At 36.6% G+C, this 16063-nt stretch overlaps 1 protein-coding gene across 12 annotated transcripts in view; it reads left to right on the top strand.

Moving 5' to 3' along the window:
* The first annotated feature begins 14419 nt into the window (after window positions 1-14419).
* Window positions 14420-16063, top strand: part of LOC136232980 (protein DEFECTIVE IN MERISTEM SILENCING 3-like) — a 29234-nt gene continuing 27590 nt past the window's right edge. For 4 of the 12 annotated variants that reach the window (XM_066022485.1, XM_066022483.1, XM_066022482.1 and 1 more), the window contains exons 1-4: window positions 14427-14510; window positions 15178-15314; window positions 15470-15545; window positions 15648-15748. The gene's annotated coding sequence lies outside the window, so the exon portion shown is untranslated. Of the gene's footprint in view, window positions 14511-14893; window positions 15000-15177; window positions 15315-15423; window positions 15582-15647; window positions 15749-16063 lie in introns of all 12 variants that reach the window. The other 8 variants (XM_066022481.1, XM_066022474.1, XM_066022476.1 and 5 more) reach the window with 7 other exon arrangements.

The following is a 16063-nucleotide window of genomic DNA, read 5'->3' as shown; positions in this document are numbered from 1 at the left end:
ATTGAGATAGGAGAGACACTCCGCACTTACAAAGGGGCCCACTACATCCCAGAACCTTTGATAAAACGCCGGATTGAGTCCGTCAGGACCCGGACTCTTGTCGGGCTGCATTGCAAAGCACGCAATCTTTACATCCAGTGCAGAAAAGGGGCGGGCAAGTATGCTTTTACTGTGTTTTGAAATTTTAGAGCAGACGCAATCTAGGATATCAGTGTCATCAGTTTCTGTACTGGTGAAAATGCCTTTGAAGTAGTCCGTTAACATCTCTTCTAATCCATTACCCCATGAGCGACTCTCACCTGCCTCCGTTTGAAGCTCTTTGAAGCTATTTTGCCGCTTTCTTTCAGAAGCATAGGCGTGGAAGGACCTAGTGTTTGAATCCCCATCCCTGAGCCAAAACAATTTTGCCCTTTGTTCCAGAAATCTCCCTAGTGACGTAGCGTTTTGGAGAAAGCTGATGAAGCTTTATTAAATTGATCAAACCAAAGCTATCTCACCTCCCTTTGAATCTGATCATCTATTTACGCAGCTCATCTAGTCTTCGTGTAAAGTTTGTCTCAAGCTGGTCACTCCAATTCCTTAACGCCATGCTGCAGTTTTCGATTTTAATTCTGATTGGTTGAACAATGCCAGCCCTCCACGCTTCTGTCACGACTGCCTTGCATTGTTCTTCTTGTATCCAAAAGTTTTCAAACCGAAAATGTTTATCAGCAGCCCTATGAATCCAAACTTGAAGCTCTAACAACAGGGCCGTGTGATCAGAGGCGACTGTAGTGAGATTACGGAGTTTTGTTTCCGCAAAAGCTTCCTCCCATTTAGAATTAACAAGAGCCCTGTCCAGCTTTTCTTCCATCCATCTGATAGATCCTCTCCCTGATTCCCATGTAAATTGATGACCCGTCATATTAATATCATGCAACTCGATGTCTTCCACAGTGTTTTTGAAGCCTTCCAATAGCCAATTAGGGTGACTTCTACCACCCCACTTCTCAGACGCATGTAACAGATCGTTAAAATCGCCTATACAACACCAGGCCATGCCATCCTACTCCTTGAGGGATCACAGCAAGTCCCAGGATGCACGCCTTCTACTTCTTTCAGGGTAGCCATATAACCTAGTGATCCTGAAAGGGGTTAAATTTGGGAGAGTAAAAATAGCATTGATAAAATTAAGTGAAGATGAGATTATATCAACTTGAATATGTTCTTTCCAGAGAAGCGCCAGGCCCCCTCCATGCCCCCACATTGTTAACCACAAAGTTTCTTTTGAACCCCAACTTCTTACTAACTTCCTGTACTCGGATATCTTGTAACATAGTTTCTATTAAAAACAGCACCATGGGCTTGTGGACCCGAATAAGGTCCAATAAAAACTGAACTGTGCGTGAGTTGCCCAACCCACGACAGTTCCAACTAATCAGGCTCATTGGTTCTGGCGGGCCTGAAATCCAGGTCCCGGCTTCATCTCGTTTTTTGACTGCGCTGATTCGTCCACCTCCATATCCTTCTCCTCTCTTCTGGGTCTCTTTGGGTCATGTATGAGACCTTGGATGGGCAATTTCCTAGTGTCTGGTCTGGGTGTTTATGATACATGGGAACCGAATAATCTGACTATCGATTCGACCTTCCCTGATCCTTCAGCTGATTTCCTGCCTCCAGTTATCATGTGAGGTCCCTGGCTGGTTCCCCCACCCTCACCTGTTTCATTTACCACTTCGGTCGATTCTCTTAGCCATTCCTTCCCTACCTGATTGCTATTGCGTCGAGTCGTAGCTCGTAGAAAGCTACCAAACTGTCCTTCGGTCGGTGCTGTCGGGTCATCAAAGAATAGGGAGCAAAATTTGTCCGAATGGCCTACTATACCGTAATAGAAACAAAAACTAGGTAGTCGTTCGTAATGAAAACTCACCCAGAACCAGTCGCCTCCACTACGCTTCATCTTTTGCCCCATCTTCAGCGGTAATCGAATGTCTATTGCTACCTTGACTTGCAAGTAACTCCTTCTGAGCCCCAAGAAATTTCTCTCATCCAATTCAATGAACGTACCAATATATTCTCCGAGCATCTTGCATATTGCTTCTGATTGAAACCCTACTGGAAGATCCACTACTTGCACCCAGATTATTAGGTTATTGAGTTCTACCTGTACAGCCTGCTCAAACATATCCAGTCTTTTGATGATCAGAACGTTCTGATTGAACGTCCATGGGTCGTCGTTCAGAACTCGTGCTACGTCTAGCTCATGGTATAATTGAAACAGATATCGCCCCTCCCTATCTATTTCTGTGACCGTCACTCCCTTAACAGGCCGCCATATAGAAGCGAGGGTGCACTTCATACTTTCAAAATGTATTATTTTAGCCGTAAGGAACTAACCTGCAATGAACAGCGAGGCCTTTTCTTCTATCACTGGAACTTCTTTGTTAGGAACTACCAGTCCCTAATCGTCTTCATCATCCAATCGTAGCCTAGCGTATGCCTCCATAATTCCTTTACCTTTGTCCATGTTACCTATTGGAGAGATAGATGTTGGTTAGCCGTATGTGATGGGAGACACAGGTTCGACGGTGGCAGTGGGGAGAAAAGAGATTAACCCTAGACAGACCTCTTCTCAGTCGAGAAGACTATACCACTCCAACAGGAGAGACATCTTTGCTTTTCCCCTATTATATTATCTAGTTATATCATATAAGAGTTTATGATAAACACCATACATCTACTCTTAATATATAGAGTATTTAATTGCATCAAAATCATTAGAATAAAATCAATTAATTCATTCAACTTACTAGTTTTTATCTCTCTTGAGAATTGGAGCATTTAACAACCAAAGATTTCCCTCTTGTTTTTCTGCCCCGTATAATTCCTCCCCATTTTATACACATGTAACCATATAAATACTCTAAGCTTTATACACATGTCACACTTGTTACATGCTAGATGACACATGGTGACTTAATGTTATAATATTATAATAATAAAAGAATTTAAACTAATTAATTATTATTATTATTTTAAGGGATAATTACTAATCTGACCCAATCAAGGACCCCAATTTATATATCTAACCCACCTTGCTTCCATTTTAACAAATTAGACACTTAAACCCATTTTGGACAAAATTACCCTTATTCTAGTTTAAAGGTTCATCTCCTACCTCCCGCTTCTTCCACTTCGACTTCCTCACCTGACCTTTCCCATTCAACTTTATTGTGGTCTTGGTCCCATGTAACGTGACAATATTAGTTCCAAAGGGGGGTTAGGAACTATTTAAAAAAAATTCACGTATGACTGACTGTTAATTTTTAACTTAGACTTTCTCGAAGTCTTTTAGCACGGTGAAACTGAGTAAGTTTTAGATACAAGCTTAGTCAACAGGTGACTAAGTTTGAATCTATCCTTGAGTCAGGAGATAGCACTTGAGTCTATTCCTGAACTCAGCTTCTCAGTTCACTCAACTCAGCTTATGTTCTTTATAGCGTTTAACTAGGCAGTGTTATAGCAAGCAATAATTTAAGGAGATAAGGGTTAGAAAGATATTACTCAGCAGACGTATCCTGGTTCGGCCTCTCCGCCTACGTTCAGTCCCCGGAATTCCTTCCGAGCTTTTTAGAATCCTCTTGAGCTCTTTAAAAGTAGAGGACAAACCTTTTACAATAGAAAGCTGAGTATACAAGAGTACCTTCCTCTATTCCTGTATTCACTCCTATTTCTACCGCTGAGTACTATGACCGAGTACTCAGCTTCTCCTTTCTATACTTCTAGAAATGATAAGTGTTTGTTTGCCCTAAACAACAATTGCTAAGACACTTTAGATGATTTAGATCACTTTAGACTTTTACACAAGACTGGAATTGGTGTAAGATTTGCTTTGCTTTTATCACAGAACTTCGAATATCAATTTGGTCAGCGTTTCGACTTGATTGAAGATCTGCATCGAATGAAGCGTTTGAGTGGCCTATTTATAGTGACACTTGATGCACCAGTAATTTCAAATTTCGAAATAACCATTGGAGGGAAACGGCTTCCTGTCGCTTTCACTCAGTACGTGCTCAGCGTCCTCGGCCAATCAAATTCTTGTATCTTCTGTCTTCAGCAGTGCTCAGCAGCTTTCCATCAGACAAGACAGAATGTCTCCATATTTATGGTAAAGTCTTCCAGATAGCTTTCTGCGTCTTCTGAACTTTACCCAAAGTAGAAATACTTTGTCTTCAAGTTTATTCAGCTTAACTCAGCAGCTTCGTCTTGACTCTTTTAGTCGAAGGTTTTTCGATCCTTCTCATTGCTGGGCTTGCGTTTTACTCAGTACGAACTGCGTTTTGATCTGCTAGGGCCATGAGGCCTTGATTCGTTGATTGGGCTTGACTTTCTCTTGTGGGCCTTTGGGCCATTCAACTTAATGTCTTATGAATTAAATAACTCAACATTGAACAAACACATTAGTATGAATAAATCAAAGCATTTAAATTTAATGTGTTAGAATATTTTTATCATGGAGATTTAATTCTTGTTGAATAATTTTGTCAAATCAAAATCATGTAGAAAGGTGTTTCAACATGTGGTTCATCTTCTTCAGTTTCAGTTCGTTTCAACTGCATTATACGTTTTATTTTCATCACTATATATAATTCGGTCTGTTCTTCTCTGCATTTTCATTATATTTTCATCTCCTACCTCCGGCCTGTTTTCATCTGCTGCGACGCGGCAAGGATGGCGAGAAAACGGAAGGCGGTGGCGGCAAACGAAGAGGAAGGACGGACGAAACATAAGGTAAGTATGCATCATCTTCTTTGTTGTTGTTTGCGCCATTAATAAAGCTTGAATGCGCTCGAATGCGACGTTAATGGCTACCGTGGAAACCTTGTCGCATTCGTCTGTGAATGCGCTCAAATGCGAGAATTTTACATGTATATAAACCTGTCACATTTGTTACCTAAATGCGCTCAAATGCGATAGGCTATTACCTTAAACCTGTCGCATTTGTTACCGAAATGCGCTCAAATGCGACAAGATATTACCTTAAACCTTGTCGCATTTGAGCGTATTCACAGACAAATGCGACAAGGTTGTAAGTAAAACAAGGAATTGTACATAGAATATGTCAGATTTGTTAGTGAATTTAATGTGTATGTTTAAAATTGTTACAGCATGATCCCAGGGAAGCCAAAAAGGGCAAACATAGTTCCATTTTCAAATATCCCAAGGCATCTGATTCGGATGCTCAAATAACAGTGAGATTTAATATGGATTCTGGAGTCATGATAAAGAAGTACTTGAGTGAAAAGCAGTTAGAAATCTATAGGAAAACATGTTTTGGTCAATATTTGGATATGAAGATTGCTAGTTTCTCTTCTGCAATAGTTCATCATGTCCTATCATGGGAGATTAACCATAAAGAAAGTAAACACAGGGAGATGTGGTTCAGGGTGAGAGGAGTTGATATGAGGTTTGGAGATTGGGAGTTTGGCCTGATTAGTGGTGTAAGGTTTGGGGTAAACACATGAGAATTCATGGAAAGGATGAATGAATTGGAGATGCCGCAAAGGTTGCGAAAGAAGTACTTCAAGCAATATAAGACAATAACGACAATTAACTTCTTGGAAGTTTTGCAAAGTATAGAATGGAAGAAGAAGGATGCGACTGACAGATTTGACCAAGATGCTGTGATGATTGCCATGCTGTACTTTGTGCATGGCAATGTACTGGACAATGTTAACGATAGGCATGCAAGGGATTGGATATTGGATCTTGCAGATTATCCAAAACTGTTTAATGAGTTTCCATGGGGTACGTTGGCTTGGGAGGAGACATATAGGACATTGGATTGGGCCATTAGGAAAAGAATAAAGCTAGTCAAGGCAAATGCAGTGGGAGATAGGGGACGTGTTCCATATCGACTTATTGGATTTGCACACGTATTCCAGGTATGGTTTTTAATTTTATATAATGGTATTGATTTGGTGTATGATTTGTGTATATATATGTTTGGTGTATGAATGCGCCCGAATGCGATTATTGTGTGTACATCTGTGTCGCATTTTTTGTTAAATGCGTTCAAATGCGACAAGGTTAGCAATATAACATTGTCGCATTTGAGCGCATTCAAGTAGAATGCAACAAGGTTAGCAATATAACATTGTCGCATTTGAGCGCATTCAAGTAGAATGCGACAAGGTTGGGTTGCTAACCTTGTCGCATTCGAGCGCATTCAAGTAGAACGCGACAAGGTTATAGTGCTTATCAAAGCATACCTCTTCTTTGCAGAGTTGGATTCTTGAGTTGTGGAATGTGACTCATGCATATTACAGCAAGAGAAGTGGCAACCCACTTCCACGTTTGCTGAGATGGACCCAGAGAATAGTCCCCTTAAACCAAACAGTTAGAGAAACGTTTACTGTAAGTTCAATGAGATTTCTATGTTTTCTATTTATTTTGTATTTGTTTACCAATACATCGCTATTTTTTTGCAATGTAAGGTTGCTGATCCTCCAGACGCGCGTCTTGTGGTCGAAGAGGAAGAGAAAGAGTTCGATTGGTACATGTATTTGGTGGACCATGTTGAAGGACAGGAAGCTGATATAGATGCAATATTTTCCCAAGTAGTGAAAGGTAAGGAGAAAGTGGAAGATGATGAGGAGGGAGGTGATGAGGAGGGTGATGATGAGGAGGGAGGTGATGAGGAGGGAGGTTATGATGAAGAGGGTGGTGAGGGAGCTGAAGATGATGAGGGAGGGGATGATGAAGTTGATAGATATATCATTGCATCAAGAACACAAACGACCGGGATAGATCAACTCCAGAAAGTTCTGATGGATGTGCTTGATAGGCATATCACTGGTTGGCTGTATTTACTGAGGCGACAGTCATTTAAAACTGAGGTGGATGCAGAATGGACTACAATTGATACATATTTTGTTAGATTAATGGGCCAAGTCATATATGTGAAGGGGTTGAATGAACCAGGGTGGGATAATGCACACTATTTCATACAAAGGGTAAAAGGTGATGCAGATAATTTTGTTCGCCCTTGGCACATAGTGAAAAGAGTGTTTATGCCGATCAACTACAAGCAAGAGCACTGGATCCTAGGAGTGTTAGAGTTGGGGTCTATGCACCTTCACATATATGACAACCTTATCTCAAACATGTCGGAGCAACCTTTGGATACGTTCCTCAAAACACCTTTAGAAGTCATTATTAGAGTCATGGAATTGAGTGGCTATTTTGTAGATGGACGTGAAAATGTGAGACGGATGATCACTTGGAGTAGAGTTCCAGGGGTGCCACAATAAATGTCCGGCTCAAATGACTGTGGTATTTGGACTTGCATAAACGCACATTTCTTAAGTGGATTACATGATCTCCCGCATGATGACTCATATGTATATCCATACAACTCTACGGATGGCACTTTCTTCCATTTGCGCCTTGCAGTTGAGTTGTTTCATGGCCGGTTGTTAGATAATTTCAAATGATATTGTAATAGTATGTTTTTGTTATATATAGTGTTTTATTTATGTAATTTTATTGTGTTCTATGTTATTATTTCAAAGGACAATGTTGTTTAAAAACATAGTCGCATTTTGCTGTAATGCGATCTAATGCGACAAGTTTGATTCAACCGGTGGCTTCTGAATCACATTTGAGCGCATTCAACACTCAAATGCGATAAGGTTTGTAAACAACATTGTTGCATTTGACTGGAATGCGCTCAAATGCGACAAGTTTGATTTCAACAAGGAATTTTCTGAACCGCATTTGAGCGCATTCAACACTCAAATGCGACGAGGTTTGTAAACAACATTGTCGCATTTAAGCGCATTCAACACTCAAATGCGACAAAGACAACCCATCAATGCTTCATTAGAATCATAGAATACAATGTACACTGTAAAGTTGGTTGCCCCTTAGAATCATAAAGTCTTAAAACAAGCACAATGTTAAGGATAAATGATATTAATCAACTCGATCATAAATGCTTCGAGGTAGTAGTGTTAGAACAACTTGCTGAACTTGAGATTACACTAGGAAGCCGTGTGGTATTTGGAAGCATGGAGGGACAATTCAAACGATTATGACCGATGCTCCCTCATCTGCTACACCTTGTGCGAATTACATCTTCACCCACGGATGGCCTTCTTTTCTGACCTTTTGGACGACCAGCAGACCGCTCCTCCTTCTTAGGAGGAAGCACCTTCATAGGATTCTCGTTCACTTTCCATTCTGATTGGTGACCAAGTGGATATATCGACTCACCCCATGCCAACTTAAATGACTCGTTGGTGTAGTAACGATGCACCCACCTATAGGCGTTATCCATCCTTGCTTTGGAAGCAACTTTGCATACGTGTTCACATGGAAATTGGGCTAGTTGCCATTTCATGCACGTACATATTCATGCATTTAAATCAACAAGTCCCCCCTTTACCCGATCACCGATTTGAAAGGTGTGATTATCCACAGGGAAATATGAACAACGTATTGCTGCCCCTACAAGCTTTATCATCTTTTTTTTCCGGCAACTTGGCCAAATACCCCACACGTTCTTCTGCAGAAACATATCAATCTCATAAATAGTTATGTATTATAAATAAAATAAGATAAAAGACACGTTTATAACCTGCTTCTGTACGTCTCTCGTAAAACCATTTCTGTAGTGTCATGCGTATGAACTCAACCAACATTGTGATTGGTAGACGTCTAGCCTCCACTATTAACCCGTTGAATGATTCTGCTACATTTGTGGTGATAATGTTATACCGACGACCACAGAAGAATGCACGTAACCATTTCTCTTTTCCAGCTTGCAGTAAATAGTCGGCAGCACCAGAATGTAGTGAACGAAGTGTCGCAAAGTTTTCCTCAAAATCAGATACCCGATATGATTTTGCATATTTCCAAAACGAGAATCTTACGAATTCCACGAAATTTGGCCTTGATATTTTGTTGCAAATGACGAGCGCATGCCCCATGTACAACATTAGGAAAAACCAAATTAACTGCTTGTATAATGCTCTGATTTCGATCTGATATAATGGCTAGATCTTCAACATCATGCAGACACTCTTTCAATTTATTCATAAACCAAAGCCACGATTCATTACTTTCTTTCGGGCCAACTCCAAATGCAATAGGAAAGATCATTTTGTTCCCATCAATGGCAACTGCAATGTATAATATGCCGGGATATTTACCTTTTAGAAAAGTTCCATCAACGGCTAAGATAGGTCGAATATGTTGTTTAAAACCTCTCAATGAAGCACCAATAGCCATAAAGAAAAATCTAAATTGATCTTCATCATCTGTCTCGATATGTGTCATGGTTCCCGGGTTTGTACTCTTCAACATCTCACAGTAGTCCGGTAACAACATAAACGATTCCTCCGACGAACCACTCTGAGCTTCCAATGCCCAGTGTCTTGCTCTCAAAGCTTGCATATAAGAGAGATTAACGGAAAAATCTCGTTCAAAATCGAAAACAATATCCTTTGGTCGATGTACCCGATTTTCCAAATCAAACCTATTTCGGAGTAGTATCCCTGCAACACGTTTCCCCGCTTGCCTATGGTGCGGACATATCTGATCTCTCCCACAAGTGTGCAAGTCCATACCATCCATTCTTGAAAGCCTGAACAAATTGGAACCTGGAATGACGATCCCTCTAGCCCTCCATTTACATTTGTCCAGATCCTAACATTTCACTTTAAACAAAGACTTGTTTGATTTGTAAACCTTCCATTCAAACGAATTTTCAATTGCATATTTTCCAAGTGAATCTTGCAATTCAACTTTGTTTGAAAATATATCATTGACCCTCAAAGTAGTCCCTCCGTTTGATTGCTTAGGCGTAATCATATTCACGGGCGCATCACATGGCTTTGGACACCATCGAAATGGATCAGTCATCCTTTTCATTCTATCTTCATCACCATCCTCATATGGGATACGTTGGACGCATTCAGATTGCTTAGCTGTTTCATGAACACTTTTAACAAGAATTTCATTCTGAGTGATATCTTCATTTTCCACATTGTCACCATTATCGTAACAATAATCATTATCATAATGCTCATCATAATGATCATGATTATCATTATTCAGATAATCATCATTATTGTAGTTCTGATAATCAATATCATTTCCACCATCGTTATCATCCTTACCATGTATAGGAGCATCCATTTCGATGGTGGGATCATTACTTACTACTTCCGTTGGTTTGCTTTGACCAACATATCCATCCTTGTTAGGTCGCAATGCTGAATTTCTTTTCTGTAGACTCCTTCTGTGAATTTATATTGATGATCAAATCTTCAGTTTATCTTTGAAAAAACTTGGATTTTTTTTTATCTGCAAACGTTAAATAACAACGAGGATTTAGTCCTAGTGACCATCCTCAATAAATAATAAAAACTATAAAATAAATAAATACTTATATTATAAACCAAGGTTCGGAATAAAACACGAAAAATATAAATTTTTGTTAAAAATTTGGCGTTCCCCGGCAACGGCGCCAAAAACTTGTTGAGTGATTTCCGCAAGTGCACGGTTTCGCTTGTAGTAATAAAAAAAATATCGATCCCACAAAGAACACTTTTTAACGAAAACTTATTTTAATTCAGTTCGATTCACGTTTTAGATTTATAATATGAAAAATCATTTAATTGGATTTGGTTTTGAGATTGAATTAATAAGAATCAGATTAGAATATATGTAGAATGTTAAAAATCAATTATGTTTTGGGTATGAATTACAAAACAGAAACATTTAATGTTTAAAATAAGAGATTAATTGTATTCGTTTGCATTAAGCAAAGAAAACAACTTTAAACTTTGTAAAAATTATAAAAGTGTAATAACGTAAACTCCTTCAATTAAAAGGTTTTGAACCGCAGACAATCCTCCTACGGTCGGGTTAGATTGCTACCTTAACCAAATTGATTCTCAAAGAATGAATTTGCCTAAGTGTTCAACAAAGTTTCCTTGTAAAGATGTTGAATTTAACTACGTTTTAATGAAAACACCAGAACTCACTTCGGATCATTTACAGAAGTGCTACATAAAAATATATTGAATTGCATGAACTTTATTAGATGAAGTGTGAATTGATACAAGTTTACAGAGAACAAAAAGCATGGAAGCATTCAAAACGACATTGGAGTTCCGGGTCGTCAATCCTTTCCTCAAATCTCATTAGAGTTTGTCAGGCTTTGTGGTCGAATCCGCTACTTAATCTTCTCGTTGAATCTTCGGAATAGAGATGGTTCTTCTACTACCAAAATGTAAACTAGTTTGAACAGATCTTAATCTAAATCTAATTGCTACTATGTTTGTAATTAATTTAAGAACAACTTGTGTACGACAAGATTGCTTTACAAAAATGAAATCTAATCTCTGACTCATTTCTGAGTCAGAGTTTCTGCATAAATTCTGCACTCTTCTTAATTAATCTAACTCTCTATGAACTCTGAAATCAACTCTTTATTTATAGATGTTGAAGAGTCGTGTTGAATGGTCGTTTCCTCTGCGAATAGACATTTCTATCCACCCGAACAGACGCGTTTCTTTGAATTTAAACATGTGAAAATGGTGCTGAAAGACATGCTGATCCTACCGAGATTAATTAAATCTCTACTGAGATTAGGGAGCAATTTTTATCCTTCGGAACGAAAGAAAGGGAGACCGGATTTTAGCGTGTCGCGACCGAGATTAGGGAATCTCGGTCGCGACTCGGAATCTCTACCGAGATTTCGAAATCTCTGCTGAGATTCAGGATTTTTCTCCCGTTTCTGACTTCGTTCTCATCTCCTCGTATTGGTGTGCTGAAATCTTCGTCTTTTGGCTCGTAACTTAGAGTTTTTCCTTCGTTTTTGACCTGTTTTCGTTCCTATGTGGATTTTACCAAATATTTAGGTACCTTGCATTAAAGAAACATATTCGGACGTAAAAGTACTCTAAATAGATATAAACAACACGATTTCATAGCAAAACTGATGTAAATATTAATGATATTTTTGGTATATTTTGGGCTTAACACGGTCCAACCTCACTAAATTCTTCTCACGTTCCTCAGCAAATTTTTGCAAGTCGGCGACTTCTTTTTCTCCTAAAATCTCTCTAATTCTCTGCATATCTATATATAATATAAAACAGTAAAGATGGAGCTGGGGGTCACTTCTTCATTTTTTATTGATAAAAAATATAATATATTAATTTCAATTATATTATTATATGAGATAAAGTGCAAAAATACCCCTAATATTTACACCTATGAGCAATTTTACCCCTAACATTTAAAATGGTATAATTTTACCCTTAACATTGACAATCAACAACAATTTTACCCATAACGTTGTCAAGTTGGGTTAATTGGAGAAATTATTTATCAAATTGTCTTCTCGGTCATGAATCTTGTCATCTACACTCCACATTTGCGTCATTTTATCACTCATTAGTAACAAATAAAAAAAAATTAATTAAACGTGAAAATTTTAAAAAAATATATTGTATTTTATACGAGTTGGACAAAAAAATTCAATTATTTCACTGTATTTAAAAATATTAATCTTCAATTTTATTATTAAATCACAAAAGGTATGAAATCTTTATTGTAGAATCAACTTACGTGCAATTGGTGCAGAATAAGGAACAAAATATATATGTTTTATAACAATGTCTAAAATTAATCAAACTTACCAACGTTAGAGGTAAAATTGCTCTTGCCTGTCAACTTTAGGGGCAAAATCGCACCATTTTAGACGTAGAAAAATTGCTCATCCATAAATGTTAGGAGTATTTTGCACCTTATCCCTCATTATATCTATCTATGAAAATATTATTTTATTCGCATCATATCTAAAAGTTTTACATAATTTAGATTAATACCTAAGTTATCTATTAAAATCTCCCTAATTCTCTGCATATCTATCTATATATAATATAAAACAGTAACGATGTAGTTGATGTGTCACTTCATCATTTTTTACTGATAAAAAATATAATATAATATAATAATTTTAATTATATTATTATATTTATCTATAAAAGAATTATTTAAAGTAAATGTAAAAAAATAATAAAATTTAATTTAGATAACACATTTATGTCATTAATTTTAATTATTAAATCATAATTTTTTTTAATATTTATGTGTCAAAATGAATCCGTGCATCATACGGATCAAAAACTGGTTGAAAAAGAAAAATATAAAAAAAAATTCAAGAATCCGACACATCAGCTTAAATAGAAGTTGTTTTAAATATGATAAAAAATTCCTAAACCCTTGTTTAGAAGGGAGTTAATGAAGGTAAATGAGAGTAATAAATGAAGGTTAATGGAAATTAAACGTTTACTTTCTTTAACCTTCAAACTCCAACATTCAAATTGGGGGTTAATGAAAGTAACTTAAAGTTCATTAGAATTTTTTTTGTATCTCTGCAAAGTAAATTTAACCTTAGTTCTTTCTTTATATTTGAACTTCTAAACGTTTTAACTCTCATTAATATTTTATAAACTCCTAAATAAATTTAATTTTTAACTTTAACTTTCATTCATATTCTATTATCTCTTTTAATTCTCACCCAGTTAACATTTAAACTCCCAAACAAAGACTAAACATTTCGATTTGGTTTAGTTTTCGAACTGAACCAACTTACCACTACAAATAGGTTTTCATGTTTGGAAGAAGCGCATACGTTGTTAAGGGCTCTCTATTTTTAAAGAGCCCTTGAAAAATCCAGTTCCAATGAAGTCGGATATGTTTACGATAAAGATGCCACAAGGTAAGATAATATATAATATTTTTTTTAAAAAAAATCTGATTATTTGTTTTACTTAATTTATATTATATTTGTTTTAAATTCATATTATAGTTTGTTTTATATAATATTTGTTTAAAAAATCTGATTATTTGATTTTTTAATTATATTTGTTTTAAATTCATATTATTCGTGTTATTTAATTTTTAATTATAGTGTTATTTGATTTTTTTATTATGTTATATATTTAAATATTTAATTTTTAGTTATGGACCTGTTTGGTAAATAGCGTTTTGGGATAAAAAGAGCGGTTTTGTCCAACTTTAACGGATTGACCACTGAAACCGCTGATTGAAGTGTTTGGTGGACAAAAGTTTGAGAGAGAGTTTTGGGATGAAAACGCTAATTTAGAAAAAAGCTTCTTTTAGTAGCTTTTTCGATTAGCGTTTTGCAATATTAAAATTAATGGAATTCTTTAATCCTAATTATTTTAAATATATTTTTATATATGAAAAAAAGAAATATCCTTATTCGTCTTTTTGCACAAACCGTTATTATCAATCAGTTAATTTTTACTAAACAGCTCCTAGTCAAATCAGCTAATGTAATCAACTAAAAAAAAAGTAAAAAGCTAATTGCCAAACATATATTTGATTATTATGTGAAAAATGAATATAATAATAGTAGATGTTTGGAAAAGATGAATGACGGTCACCTCTTCCACAATATCTCTCTCGGTGGTCGCGGCGGCGCTGTAAGCTATTCCTCTCTCTGCATCTCCGTTCTTCTTAGTTTTCCGTTTCTCTGATCAAACTATCGCCTTTTCTTTTGGCTGGGTTTTGGGTGTATCGTATTGTTTGCTATCTTGAAACCCTAACTTCTTCTAATCTTCAATTTTACTTGTTAATAGCTATGTTTCTGTGTCGTTGCCTTTACTATTCTTGCTTCTCATTAACTTATATTATCTAAGGATTACCTTAGAACTTAACCTGGATAATATTGTAGTAACTTCCTTTTCTCTCATCCTTCTTTGCTGAACTCTTTTTGTTCACTTTGAATAACTCTTTTGGCTTTCCGCTTGTTGAAGTTAGCATAGGCAAATAAATTTTTTTAATGGGAATTTATATCTCTTTCTAGGATCTTCCGAACTTGTCCAATTTTTTCCAAAGCAATTGTGGAATTGCAATATAAGAGAAACAACTTCCAGTCACTGGCCGTAACTAGGGAGAGATTGAGTTAAATGGTTGGTAAACTTATGCACTATGAGTTAATGGTGCTAATTGAGTTGGTTTCTTATTTCCATATGATTGTTATTCTTTAGTATGGTTTGTTGGCATTTGTACAAATTCTTCCTTTTTACTCGAATATGCTTTTTAGTTTTTATTTGTGATATTGTCTTGATAACATGTTTCTGTCTTCAGAAAATATGCTTACCTTTATGACTGGTGCAAAGCAAGTATTTGAGGTAACTTTAGCAGAGGTCGCACAAACGCAACTGAAGGGTAAGAATGATGTTCTCTTGGAGTTCCATGTGGATGATACTGCTTGAGCTAATGAAGTATGTTTTTATTGTTTTTGTGTACCAATCTAATACATAATATCTTTCTCGCAACATTTCTTGTACATGTAGCTAGTGTCAATTTCAGTTTTTTTTTTTCCCTATTTAGGACTCTGGTTTGTCATTTCCTAAGCATGTCACTGTTATGCTTACAGAAAGATTCATTGATGGAGATGAGTTTTCACGTACCCAGCACAATTTATTGGTGATGAAAACCGTCCTGCTGCTGAGGTGATTATTTCTGTAATATAATTATCCATATCAGAGGTATGAAAAAACACATGTTTCCTTTTTGTCTATATGTGATCTGATTGTCTATTAACCCTGTACTAGGTTTTGCGAGATAGCATAATGGCAAAGGCAGATGGTAATGACATGGGTGGGGTTGCAGAAGCAGTTGTTACATTTGATGGTGTTGCAATTCTGACTCCAAGGTAAAAATTCTGGAAGACAAAAATGAACACACAGGGGCTGGTTAGAGTGGGCTGTCAGCACCACCTATACTATGCTTCTCAAAATTTTCTCTGTGCTTTATTTTTAACTCTAACTGTAAATTTTAATAAATCCCCATAATTCTTAAACATTTCTAAATACCTTAACATTTGAAGTTTATCTTTTCAAATCATTTTTCTGTTAACTATGAAGCGTTTTCTATCTCAAAGTCCAAAACTTAGAAAAATCCATGAACACCATAAACGTAATTAGTTTCTACTTTAGGATCTCAAGTGCTTGAAATATGTTTCTTATAG

The sequence above is a fragment of the Euphorbia lathyris genome, chromosome 6 (genome assembly GCF_963576675.1).
Source record: "Euphorbia lathyris chromosome 6, ddEupLath1.1, whole genome shotgun sequence".
NCBI classification, from domain to species: Eukaryota; Viridiplantae; Streptophyta; class Magnoliopsida; order Malpighiales; family Euphorbiaceae; genus Euphorbia; species Euphorbia lathyris.
This window is presented reverse-complemented; position numbering and strand designations above follow the sequence as displayed.